The 14,431-nt window shown below is 45.5% G+C and overlaps 1 pseudogene; it reads right to left on the bottom strand.

The window, feature by feature from the left end:
• The window catches only part of LOC115137073 (uncharacterized), a 38,783-nt pseudogene that overhangs the window by 8,048 nt on the left and 16,304 nt on the right, over window positions 1-14,431 (bottom strand).

Here is a 14,431-nt window from a genome sequence, read left to right as displayed (position 1 = left end):
GTGCAACTACGTCTACAAAAAAAAGATTCTGAACACTCTCCCAAGTCACAACTTCGGCAGACAAGTTTCGAATTCTCACTGAACTTTCTAGCTACACGCATAAATTATCTGGCTGGGAAGGGCTCATCAGGACGACTGACGGGAACAGACTGAAGCCAATCCGTTCGTCTCCCCTCGACTCTCAGCTGCGCGACATACGTCATCAATTTGGGCACCAAGCGTGTCCGTATGTACCCTTTCTTGGGTGCGTGGCTGCATGTGTGGTCACAGTGGTTACTCACCGTGTAGCGTAGGCTGGCTTAACCTCGTGTGGGTTCCTGCGGTCGGACCAGAAGATGAGCAGACGGTCAAACAGCGGTTCTATGTTGGCCACCACACTCTTCCCCTCTGGATAGATCTGCAGCAGACCTCCTTGAACCTGACCACACACACAAATAGGTTTCCTGTTGGATGCACAGTGTCTTATCCATAGCCTTGAGGTTAGAGAGGCAGGAAAATCTGGTGGTACTGTAAAGTACAGTATATCAGATGTATTTTTTTCCCCACCTTTATTTAACCAAGTAGGCCAGTTGAGAACAAGTTCTCATTTACAACTGCGACCTGGCCAAGATAAAGCAAAGCAGTGTGACAAAAACAACACAGAGTTACACATGGGATGAACAAACATACAGTCAATAGCATAATAGAAATAATATATATATACAGTGTCTGCAAATGTAGTAAGATTAGGGAGGTAAGGCAATACAAAGGCCATAGAGGCGAAATAATTACAATTGAGCATCAACACTGGAGTGATAGGTGTGCAGATGATGTGCAAGTAGAGATACTGCGGTGAAAAAAAACAAAAATAAATAACAATATGGGAATGAGGTAGTTGGGTGGCCTTTACAGATGAGCTATGTACAGGTGCAATGATCGGTAAGCTGCTCTGACAGCTGATGCTTAAAGTTAGTGAGGGAGATATAGGTCTCCAGCTTCAGTGATTTTTGTCATTCGTTCCAGTCATTGGCAGCGGAGAACTGGAAGGAGAGGCGGCCAAAGGAGGAGTTGGCTTTGGGGATGACCAGTGAAATATACCTGCTGGAGCACGTGCTACGGGTGGGTGTTGCTATGGTGACCAGTGAGCTGAAAAAAAGCGGGGATTTACCTAGCAAAGACTTATAGATGACCTGGAGCCAGTGGGTTTGGCGACGAATATGAAGCGAGTGCCAGCCAACGAGAGCATACAGGTCACAGTGGTGAGTAGTATATGAGGCTTTGTTGACAAAACGGATGACACTGTTATAGACTACATCCAATTTGTTGAGTAGAGTGTTGGAGGCTATTTTGTAAATGACATCGCCAAAGTCTAGGATTGGTAGGATCAGATTTACGAGGGTATGTTTAGCAGCAAAAGTGAAGGAGGCTTTATTGCAAAATAGGAAGCCGATTCTAGATTTATTTTGGATTAGAGATTCTTAATGTGATTCTGGAAGGAGGTTTTACAGTCTAACCAGACACCTAGGTATTTGTAGTTGTCCACATATTCTAAGTCAGAACCGTCCAGAGTAGTGATGCTAGTCGGGCGGGCGGGCAGCAATCGGTTGAAGAGTATGCATTTAGTTTTACTTGCATTTAAGAGCAGTTGGAGGCCACAGAAGGAGTGTTGTATGGCATTGAAGCTCGTCTGGAGGTTTGTTAACACAGTGTCCAAAGAAGGGCCAGAAGTATACAGAATGGTGTCATCTGCGTAGAGCTGTATCAGAGAATCACCAGCAGCAAGAGCGACATCATTTATATATACAGAGAAAAGAGTCGGCCCGAGAATTGAACCCTGTGGCACCCCAATAGAGACTGCCAGATGTCCGGACAACAGGCCCTCCGATTTGACAGTAGGTGAACCAGGCGAGTTCACCTACTGTTGAGTCTGGCAATAAGAATGCGGTGATTGACAGAGTCAAAAGCCTTGGCCAGGTCGATGAAGACGGCTGCACTGTACTGTCTTTTATCGATGGCGGTTATGATATCGTTTAGGACCTTGAGCGTGGCTGAGGTGCACCCATGACCAGTTCGGAAACCAGATTGCATAGCGGAGAAGGTACGGTGGGATTCTATATGGTCGGTGATCTGTTTGTTAACTTGGCTTTCGAAGACCTTAGAAAGGCAGGGCAGGATAGGTATAGGTCTGTAACAGTTTGGGTCTAGAGTGTCTCCCGCTTTGAATAGGGCAGCTTTCCAATCTTTAGGGATTTCAGACGATACGAAAGAGAGGTTGAACAGGCTAGTAATAGCGGTTGCAACAATTGCGGCGGATAATTTTAGAAAGAGAGCGTCCAAATTGTCTAGCCCAGCTGATTCGTAGGGGTCCAGGTTTTGTAGCTCTTTCAGAACATCAGCTATCTGGATTTGGGTGAAGGAGAAGCGCGGGGGGGGGGCTTGGGCAAGTTGCTGTGGGGGGTACAGAGCTGTTGACCGGGGTAGGGGTAACCAGGTGGAAAGCATGGCCAGCCGTAGAAAAATGCTTATTGAAATTATCGATTATCGTAGATTTATCGGTGGTGACATTGTTTCCTAGCCTCAGCGCAGTGGGCAGCTGAGAGGAGGTGCTCTTATTCTCCATGGACTTTCCAGTGTCCCAAAACTTTTTGGAGTTTGTGCTACAGGATGCAAATGTCGGTTTGCTTTCCTAACTGACTGTGTATATTGGTTCCTGACTTCCCTTAAAAGTTGCATATCGCAGAGGATATTTGATGCTAATGCAGTACGCCACAGGATGTTTTTGTACTGGTCAAGGGCAGTCAAGTCTGGAGTGAACCAAGGGCTATATCTGTTCTTAGTTCTACATTTTTTTGAATGAGGCATGCTTATTTAAGATGGTGAGGAAAGCACTTTTTAAAGAATAACCAGGCATCCTCTACTGATGGGATGAGGTCTTTATCCTTCCAGGATACCCGGGCCAGGTCGATTAGAAAGGCCTGCTCACTGAAGTGTTTTTTTGGGAGCGTTTGACAGTGATGAGGGGTGGTCGTTTGACCGCTGACCCATTACAGACCCAGGCAATGAGGCAGTGATTGCTGAGATCCTGGTTGAAGACAGGAAGTGTATTTAGAGGTCAGGTTGGTCAGGATGATATCTATGAGGGTGCCCGTGTTTATGGATTTAGGGTTGTACCTGGTAGGTTCCTAGATCATTTGTGTGAGATTGAGGGCTTCTTGCTTCGATTGCAGGACGGCCGGGGTGTTAAGCATATGCCAGTTTAGGTCACCTAACTGTACAAACTCTGAAGATAAATGGGGGGCAATCAATTCACATATGGTGTCCAGGGCACAGCTGGGGGCTGGGTCTATAACAAACAGCAACAGTGAGAGACTTATTTCTTGATGTATGAGACTCAATTTTCTATTGTACCTTGACATCCCAGTTCTTGTTGAGATAGTAAATGCAGGTGATGCAGCGGCCGTCACCGTTAGGGTTGTCCACGTGACGGATGTACCCCGTGCCGTTACCTGGGTAACAGGCCACCATAGCCTGAGGAGAGAAGGCAGGGATGTTTAACAGTCGGTTACAGTAAGAACACACACCTCTCAAGACTGCCCTTAAAAGAGTGACTGCCCCTAAAAAAACAACCAATTCCCTTAAACTGCATCGATATGAGTCAGAAACATTTATTCTAGTGTCAAAATTGACTACAAATTGTAAACATGATCATAAGGTCAGTCTCGTCTAAAATGGTGTTTGGGACCACAGTGCGAGTAAATGAAGGATGGGTTTGGAATACAATTATGTCAACAAATTACATCCCCTTTTGGCAAGCTCCACAGTGCAAATTGCACATCCGCCTACTTCGCTTTTCTTTATTGAATGGGCCCCCCCCCCAGCCAACCACTATGGTTTGTATGCCCTGCCGAAGGACCCTATATCATGCAGAATAGGTGGTTGGATTTCGTTGGTCCCCAGTGGTGGTGTGTATACTGGTAGCTAGACAGACTGCTGGTTATGTATATTTTGATAATCATTATCACTATCCAGGCTGTATCACAACCGGCCGTGATTGGGAGTCCCATAGGGCGGCGCACAATTGGCCCAGCGTCGTCCGGGTTTGGCTGGTGTAGGCCATCATTGTAAACACAAATTTGTTCTTAACTTACTTGCCTAGTTAAATAAAAGGTCAAATATTATGATTATCACCAGCATAGCTGACATTAGCTAGGTAGCTACCTAACTAGCTAGCTAGCTAACGTTATCCGAGTTGTATTGAGGTAGGTTTTGCCTATGAAACACGATAACATCACCATCACGATCATCATGATTGTGATGTTGCCAGATTGACTTTAGATGCAGTATAAGTGTAGCCAGCTAACTAAGATTTAGGCGACCACCGTATATTAGCTAGCTAACATTAGCATTGCTAACTAGCTATTTTTGACAAACTTTGCTAACAGTAATGGCAACATAATGACATCTTATGGCAACATTGTTTCCCACTTATTTACCGACTTAAGCAATGCCATTCTATTTCCATGCCACTCTAAATTAGTGTAATTTAGATTTAACAGTCACATTAGCCTCTGAAGTACAAGCCATGTCTAGGGCACAAATTCATTTTGGATGCAGCTATGTTGGTACTAACTAGCTAACTCATCTCAACTGTGTACTAACTGGCAGCAACAAACTTAAACCAACCCAGGACCACTATAAAACATGTCACAGTTGGTTGCATAGTGTAACGGCGTCCCCGGTCTGAATCTAATCCAATCTGGACCCAGTCAGTCTACAAATGTAAAGCTTAGAATTAGCTTCCAGAATGTTTATAAATGAGGGATGATGACAATCGTTGACCCTGTTTTTCTGTTAGACAAAGTGCACAGCTGGGTTCCCGAGTGATCCCCTGGTCATGGATGGATGCTGGGACCTACCAGAAGGAGCAAAGGTGGGTATCATAACATGTCCAGCAATGTGATTGCAATGGTTTAGCAACCTCCAAAAATCATTTTATTCACTGTTCACTTGGCACTTTCACAGCTTGTCAGACAAGAATAAAAGTGTGTAATGTGACACCGGTAACCTTCGGACACCTCCTCTATTGTTGCCAGTCTCCCTTGACTCAAATGGAAAGGACATGCCATCGTAAGGCCTAACTGAACAGTGTTCATAGAAACATGTATGGAGCCAGCACATGGAAACAAGATGACGCGATGAAGTCCAGACTGACAGATGGGCTTGATAATGATGTCTCTGAACGGACAGAGACCTGGCACTAGACAATTTTTACGTATTGTCTTTTTTAAATTAGTGTCAGTCGATATGGGGAGGAAGACATCCTGTATATTCTCCACCAGGGTCAGGGAACTCCTGTTGTATATGGGACACCACAAAGGAAGGTATGACCACTCTGACATGTTTGCCATGGTAGCTCCATTTACCACCAGACAAAATGCAGATAGGCACAGTGTCTGTATCAGCTGGGCATGACAATGAAAGATGACACTGCTTCTATGGTATTATGTAAAGGGTTGTTTATTCTCCATCAGTGGTCACAAACCGGGCGATCGACTGGTCGATCTTCAAGGCATTCCTAGTCGATCACCAAACATTTCTGTAGAAAAGCCAACAACAAAGGCTTCCGTTCCTTTTTTTTTGTATTTGTGGTGCGCTATTATCCGTAGACGCACTTGATTCAGAAGCCCTGTGAACCGGGTAGGCAAAGTGTTTCCATTTGGAACCATTTCTCGACGGACCGTGTTATCTGTGGCTAAATCGAGTGTGCCTACTGCGCTGGCCAATCGGATAGCCCAAATCACCGTGCCAACAGCTTCCACGACCCCAGCAAAGTTTGATACGAGAGACTGTCAAAGAATACAGCAAAGAGCTGCTGTTTTTATGAGTGAGTTCATGTGCTAAGTTTTTATTCAACACTATTACAAAACATACCACGTGCTTCTCCCTACTTCCACTGCAGCGGCAATGAAATGAGTAGTCAAGTGTATCGATAGCCCTGCGTTATTATTATTATTATTATTAGCAGCTCTTCGTGTCTATTTTAGTAGCAAGGAATATTTCACTTTGGGGTCACAGAAACAACATGAATTTGTGCATGAGGCAGATGAGGTGCGACTCGAGTTTCGCCATCAGGTGGAAGACGGTGCCCCCTCTTTCTGGTCAATCTCTCCGGGGGAAAGGAAGGTGAGAGCAGGGACCGTGAAAGACGGACCCCTCTGCTGCTCTCTCCCTCCGCTGAGACCAATGCTGTGTTCAAAACAACTGGGAACTCGGAAATCTCCTACTTCCCGAATTCAGTGCGTTTCATCCAACACGGAATTTCAAGTCGGAAACTTAGACATCTTTTATTTTCTATTTTTGGGGAGTGATACATTTTATTATCAAAACTCGAGTTTTGAAATATAATATGGTCTGAGAAGAACAATATTAGCAGGCATATAGTTAATATGCTGTGATAATGTACTGCGCAAACCTCATTCCTACAGAACTGTTTTTATTAGGTTAATGTGACATTTAAAAGAGATCTGAGCGGTAGATCTCGGCTTGCTTGTTGACTAATGAAAGGGATCTTGACTCAGAAAAGAGTTGTTGACCACCGTTCTACATGGAACTGTTACCACATTTGAAAGTTATCAAAACACCGTTTAGCATATCTATCTCACCATACATCTGCCTGTAGTTATTGAACTCAACCTGCAGGAGAAGTGTTTGTTGTGATTGAGTGGGGAACAGAATAGTCAGCTAGAGATGACATGCAGGAGCTTGCAGGGATTTGTAGTTTTGCATGTCTATTTTGATGCTAATTAGCATTTTCGAATCTGAGAGTAAATAGAGCCGAATATACTGATAAAAGTCAACTTGTCCGAGAGAGATTTACATGATTATCAAATGGTCATGCCAGGGTAAGCCTACACAAAACACAGCCCTTATTTTTAAGTGTTTATAAAATCTCCTATGGCAAAAAAAATGTACGGTGGAAAGAAGTATTGGAACCATTTCCCTGTTTGATCGCTAGGTTTTATGGGTATTATGACTCATACTGTGGTACTCTATGTGTTGGTGGGGGCAAGGACACACCCAAGAAACACCTAAGGACACACCCACATCAAACCCCACCATAAGCCAACTCACGTTTGGCTTCTGTCATGGCCGCCAGCATTTCTTGAGGAGCAAGCTAAAAAACTAGGCCAAATCAGAAGGTGCATTTCCCCTTTAAGACGTTAGGCACAGTTCCCCTTTAAGACACTAGACTGGGTGTGAAGCACGCACTGCGCTGTGAAACTAAACGCTGTACCTTTAAGCCATGATGGCCGGGTATGGCAGCCATGTTGCCACCCCCATTCCATTGAGCCTGTACCATATCATCAGTGGGCGGAACCCTTTACCCACCAATCAGGTAAGAGGCTTTAGGAGGTGAGCAGTGGCAGTGGTAAGGCTCTGCTGTGTGTACGGTTACTTAACCCCTTCACTGGTTGTTCGTAGGGATGAAATTCCACTCCATGGGGAACCATATAGGCTACTGTACTCAGTCACAGTCCCGTGGTTCTGTATAGAGACAGTCAGCGTCCCAGTGATTTCTCTGTGACTAAAACACTGCTGTGTCGGCCGGCTACAATTCTACATTACGGGTCACACATTACTATAAACCCTGACTGTTCTAAAAACTTTAATGCGGAGAGAGAAATGGGCCATCGTCTTCACAAGACTAGCTGGTCCTGTGGAGGACAGGACAGTGAGCATGTAACGACTCAGCTAATGTTCCAACCTCATCTGTACTGGACTGGAAACAGTCCTTAGAGTATTAGTAGAGTAACAATGGCCCCTGGCTGGCATTTCCCCCTGCTAGGCAAGGCTGTGTTAAAGCACATCGTGTCCATGTGCTTCTCTAGGGATGTGTGTGTCTGAATGGGCCTGGGAGTACACATTCCTCCGCTGCACGCAACTATGTGAAAAGCTCACTGACACTAACGCCACGTATCACATAGGCTGCGTTTACACAGGCAGCCCAATTCTGATCTTTTTTTGTTTTCTTCTTCACTAATTGGTCTTTTGACCAATCAGATCAGCTCTGAAAAAGATCTGATGTGATTGGCGAAAAGACTCATTATAGCGGGGGAAAAGATCAGAATTGGGCTGCCTGTGTAAACGTAGCCATATTAGCACGTCATGTCCAAATCCAATACCACACATGGTGAACGACCTTGTTCAATACTAATCCTAATAATAATACGTAACAAAAAGGCTCCGATCCAACACCTCTAGAACACCAAGGGGTGGTTTCCCAGACACAGATTTTAATGAATTGTTTACCTTTATTTAACTAGGCAAGTCAGTTAAGAACACATTCTTATTTACAATGACGGCCTAGGAACAGTGTTAACTGTCGTGTTCAGGGGCAGAACGACATATTTTTACCTTGTCAGCTCAGTGATTGGATCTAGCAACCTTCCGGTTACTGGCCCAACGCTCTAACCGCTAGGCTACCTGCCGCCCCTGCGCCGGTTCTAAGGACACAGATTAACACTAGTCTTGGACTAAAAAGCATTTTCAAAAGATTCTCAATTGAACTTACTTTTTAGTCCAGGACTAGTGTCCGTAGAACTGGCCGCAAGTCTTAGTCAGCTCTACAGAAACACACCAAGGTCAGAATACGGCGAATCTGTAGATACATGTCTACATTTATTCCATTTCCGCCCAAAACGAATAGCAGGTGAATAGCACGCTATCCTCATGCTTAAAGTCAGAATATCCACAGAGAAGAGCATAAACATTTATTTACGTTACGGTCTCCTAGCCTTTGTATCTCTGCTGGGGAGGTTATTTGGGTCAGGTTGGGGTTGTGTGTGTGTGTGTTGTGTGTGTGTGTAGGAATCTGAGCCCTCAGGGTCCCAGTGACGTGGTGTTCCGACCGGGCACTGATACTTTATCACGATACAGGTCAGAACTCATCAGACCCTGGAGAGTACAGTACACCTCATCCCCTCACCGGCTCTAAAACAACAACCTTTTCTCCCTTCGTTTTACTCTCAACTTCCTCTCTTCCTCTCTTGTCTCACTCTTCAACCGTCTTTTCTCTCCGACCTCTCACCTAGTCTTCCCTTCTTCTCTTAATAACGATATCTTCTTTTCTCTCGGTCTTAACCGTCCCTCTCCTCTCCTCCGTCCCTCCATAGATCCCTTCTCTCTCTTCCCCTCTCCCAGCCCATCACCGAGTACCAGGGGGAGGAGTAAACACTGGTGAAGAGCGGGGGGACTGCGTTCCTCTTTCACTCCAGCTAGGCTCGGTTACACAAGTATTGGCTCAGTTATCAGCAAACAACGAGGAGCGAGCAGGGAGAGAACATAGTATCATTCAGTGTCACCCCTTGACGTGGCAAGCCCAGAAGCTTCAATAGAAAGTGACGACAAAATCCTTCACTTTCAAACCCACACAATCCATCACAGTGTCGGTCAGCCTTTTTGCATACTGACCGGTGAAGAGCAGCTGTGTCAAACACACACCTCAATAATCCGATCCGACAGTCACAGGAAACCAAAATGACACGCAAATAAGCCCATCTGTAGTCAAACCATGAAATCTGGCTCAGTCTCATTATGGAAGAGTGATACAGGCCAAAGTACAAGTGTCCCCCCCTTCGGTCTGTGTGACTCTCTGGCCAGCCTGCCGGCCCGCCATTGTCTCGCCTCATTACCGCACAACGCTCACATGCTGTGGGAGTTCATTAACCTCTGACTCCAGCCCCAGCCCGCTGATCTCTACCCTCCAACAAGTCCTGCACGCATGCACGCACGTACACACACACACATACACACACCAGAGACAGGCCAGAGCTCATCTGAAGGCCCTCCAGGAGTCAGAGGACCGACACATGACCGTAATACAGTGATTTACTGTACTGGGACTGTTGAACGTGGCTACATAATTCAACTGATAACATTGTTGTGTATAACACACAGGACATGAGCTGTAAGTAAGACTTGATTAAGGATTTGGCAAGTGAACATATACAGTCTAATCAGTACAGTAAGAACACTCAGAACAGGGCTGGCTGCTCAAATCTTATGTATTGTGTTTTGACAGATGGGTGTGTGTGTGTGTGGGGGGGGTGGGGGGGTGAGAGGGGTCGAGGCTTACAGTTAGTCAACGGTGTTCACGCCAGGGTCAGATCCCATAGTGGGCCATGCTGCTTCTGGGAAATGCGACGTCATCAGCACCATGGGTGGTGGTGTTGCATTCTGGGAAAGAAATGGCCTTTCCAAGGCACTTGCGTAGCGATCTGATCCTGGATTGAGATGAAAACTCCCACCGTCTCCATTCACTCTGCTCTGTTGCTAAGCAATCAGTGTCAGGGGCACAGAGAAATGCTGGTAAACATTTCTACGTTGTCAAGCGCTTCCAGCGGGCTTCGAGAACGTTTTAGTCGCTAATAGTCACATCCTTTAACCTCGCGTCCTCTGACCTCACTCTTTAACCTTACAAAAATGGCAACGGAAGAAAAAGGGAAAAAGCACTATAGAGGTAGACATCGAGCCAATAGATGTTTGATGCTTGCACTGACCCCACTGTATGTATTAGCGTGTAGTCTTTTACAAGTCGTCTTTCTTGGCCTGAGAGCATGTGCAACTGTCGCAGTCTTGATGACCCTACTTAACAACCATTAACATGTACTGTGCCAGAGCACAGCCCTGGCCTGGAGGACACACACACACACACACACACACAGCTGAAAACAAAGTTATTGTACACCAGCGCTCACATAGACATGAGACAGTCCAAACCAGAGCTTGTTCAGTTCTAAGCCAGTAGTCAACCAGATCGGTGAGAGTCAGTCAAACCGGCATACGAATGTCACAAACGCCGTCCCCCAACAACGGCATCCCAGTCGCTTGCCTCTCCATATGCTCCCAGTCCCCCCCGAGTCAGTCAAACAGCGTGACGACAAGCGTGACCCGACATGTCGCGATCATATCAGCCTTCTTCAATCTCTCTGCGCTTCCTTGCCAATCTAATGGGCACCACTGGCACCAGCATTAATGCCCTAATAGCGTTGCCTCCTGTCTCAGCCCGCATGCCTGCCTGCCAAGATGAAGGCCAGAGAGAGAGAGAGAGAAAGAACAGGCTGTTCCTGGAAAGGAAAATAAATGGCTGAGCACGCAGGCATAGCATACTGCCAGCAGATAAGAGGCATGGAGGACAGAGGCAGGAGGGGGGCAGGGCTGAACAAATACAGGGCCTGATGCTGGCGAGACAGACACACAGACAGACAGGAGAGAGGGGAGGGCGTCAGGGTAGTGCTACGCTAACTAGCTAGCACTGGGATAGGTTGGTGTATTCTGGGCTGGGATGGGCTGGGGATTTGCCAGGCTGAGCTTAGCTGAAAGTGTGCCTGTGTGAGTTATACTGGACTGGGCTGAGGTGAGCGGTGCTGGCAAATTCTGAGTCGATCAGACGCGTGATAAATGTGACGCGTGTTAGACTGAGGCGAACTCTGTGTGCTCAGCTGGCCTGTGTGTTTCCTGATGAGTCAGTAAAGCTGAGCTAAGGACCGACGGAGCCTCACTGGGTTCTATGGCTCTCTGTGGACCTACTGTAAGCCGTCCATCTCGGGCCTGAATAACCAGCTGAGCTGACACGAGTTGATGATGTAATGCACCATGCCTGTCTGAATTCTTGGAGGAAAATAGGAGTGCACAGTTACAGGTTTATTTCTAGTGACAGAAACGATTGTATATTCATCCATTAAAATCTCATTATATTTCCATCTTTCTCCTCACCTCTCTAATCTTACATCCATCTTCTCACAGTTTCAATACTAAAATCCACTTTCCCTCCACTGCGGCTGAGTGTATACTTATACTTATATATGATACTGATCAGCCTTGAGTCATGCCGGGTGATGTACCCCCCCCCCCCCCCCCCATCTTGCGTGAGTCACACTAACCACAGGCTTGAGGGTGTGTGTGTGTGAGCGCTTCCCCCGGTAACATGGCAAAGCAGTCATTTACACTATGTACACTCTCTATTTAAAATGTTCCTACACTGTCTCCCCTGCCCTGTACATCAGAACATCACACTAACCACCAGTGAACCTGCATCAAACACACCCAACCAAGCCGGCTTACTGTCAGCGATATCTTGAGATCGCACGCAAACAAACACAATCTAAAACGCACAGGCATTCACACACTAACACAGAGACAAACAGTGACACACCATGTCAAACCCAAGATGAAATGCATTTGGCCAGTGCTCTCTGTATGTGAAAATCACTTGAAAAAAGGTGGGTGGGTTAATGTTTAGCATAGGACACCAAACCAGATTCCCGGACTGCCTTCAGAGTCAGTATGAGTCATCAACCCCTGCTGTGCAATTCTCCAAAACAAGATGAGATCACACGAACCAGGCCCATCCAAAGCCTATTCTCCCTGGAGAAACAACAAGCACTAAAATCTCCTAAGAGGCCACCCAGAGAAAAATAAATACTCTTTAAAACTATTTTTGCATTCAAGTGCAATGGTTACATTATCCTTCAGCCTTCTGTAAACGGAATGGGTAAGGACAGAAAGTGAGAGCAGTGTGATCCCCTATGTACCTTTAAGCCTATATGAAGCTCTCATCATTTGGTCTTAGATATCTCTTTGTCTTAGCAGCTAGCTTGGTACTGCACCGTGTGTGCGCAAGACAAAATGCTAGTTGCTAGCATCACCCTGGCTGATCCTGTGTGCAGCAGCGCGGCTGGCTCTCTGGGAGGGGCACCTGAGGGCACGCTGCACCAGACACTCATCACGATACGGCTGCCGCATCGCGCTCCGTCTACCCCTCTATACCTCCTCTCATCTCACACCTTCGATAAGCACCTCCGTCGCTCCCTACCTAACATATCTCCCTCTTCCTTCTCTTCATCTACTACTCTCTCTCTCCCCCCCCGCTCTATCCATCCCTCTCTCTGCCGCTCTTTCTCTCAGCCTCTTTTCTGGTGATATACCGGCGCTGCTGCGTTGTGCTTGGATGCAGCTCGAGCTGGTGTGTGTTTGCCGAGTGCGCATTGGGTTGAGCTCTAGCTGGTGCTATTGGTGGCATTAGTCTGGGCACACACACACACACACACACACACACACTCTTTCTCTCTCTCACACACACACTGCAGTGCTATGCTCTGTATGGCCCCGTTACCAAGGAAACGGAGGGGAAATAGTTGGCAGACAAGCTAGAGAGGGGCTGATAAGACGCGGGAGAGAGGACAGAACGAGAGAAGGGGGGGAGAGGGAACAATGCGATAGAAGGACAAGGGAAAGAATATACAAATATAGAGAGAAACCAAAGCGGGGGACATGGTACTTACTGAACCATAAAGACAGTAGGCTAATACAGATTGGAGCTTCGTACAGATCGACATAGGAAAAGGAAAGCAAGTTTCAGATTGGGGAAAGGGGGTAAATGTATATTTTGTGATTCTGTTGGGATTTAAAAACCAATAAATAAAAAGTATTAAAAGCAACAATATGTAACTGTTTGGGAGACCCGACTAAATTCACATTGAAATGTGAGTTATAGATCTGTCATTCTCACTGAAAGCAGGTCTAAGAAGCAGTAGATATGTTCTATGTGCGCTATTTCTATGCTTCCCTTAAGCTTAATTAAGCTTTTTTATTTAGTTTTAAATTTAGTTTTTTTTTTCAATTTAAAGTTTTATGAAGTTTTCTTGTTTTTCAATCAACCAACAAAACACATTCCACATTCACAGATGTGACAGGCTTAAAAAAAAGAAAAGGTCAAAAAATAATAATACATTTGAAAAAATTAAAATACAATTAAAATGAATGATAAAGTCAAATAAAAGCATTTATTTTTCTTAATCTATTTGTTTTCCTTGGTGCATATATATATATACCTACATACATACATACGTACATACATACACACATATATACACACACACACACACGTACTCAAAAACTAAATTAAAATAAAAACACACAAAAAAAACATATACCACTTGCAGCAGCACTATCAAGGTTCTTATCAGCTATTTCAAGCATTCGCTGAGACGACGGGCCAATAATTCATTTTTAGGTTTTACAGTACCTTACACAACATGTATCTGCGCATTTCCCTAGTCACCCCGTTCACTCTGTCCAGTTTGAAATATAGTTGAATAGTGGAGACCAGAGTCTATCAAACTTGGGCTGTCTCTTGTGGAGGTCATAAGTGAGCTTTTCAAGAGGAAGAAAGTCAACAATCTGGTCAATCCACATTTTAAATGTAGGAGGGATATTAGAGGCCCACAATAGAAGAATACATTTCTTAGCAAAGTATGTAATAGTCATAAGCAAATTTTCTCTGTCAGGATCAAGAACAAAGTCCTGCTGGGCATTAAGAAGATAGATACACGGGGTCATATCAAACTGTACCTCTAGTATTTTCTGTGCAGCAGTATGTACAGATTGCCAG

The sequence above is a fragment of the Oncorhynchus nerka genome, linkage group LG11 (assembly GCF_034236695.1).
Source record: "Oncorhynchus nerka isolate Pitt River linkage group LG11, Oner_Uvic_2.0, whole genome shotgun sequence".
Classification (NCBI taxonomy): Eukaryota; Metazoa; Chordata; class Actinopteri; order Salmoniformes; family Salmonidae; genus Oncorhynchus; species Oncorhynchus nerka.
The sequence above is the reverse complement of the archived record's forward strand: the minus strand, read 5'-3'. Positions and strand labels throughout refer to the sequence as shown.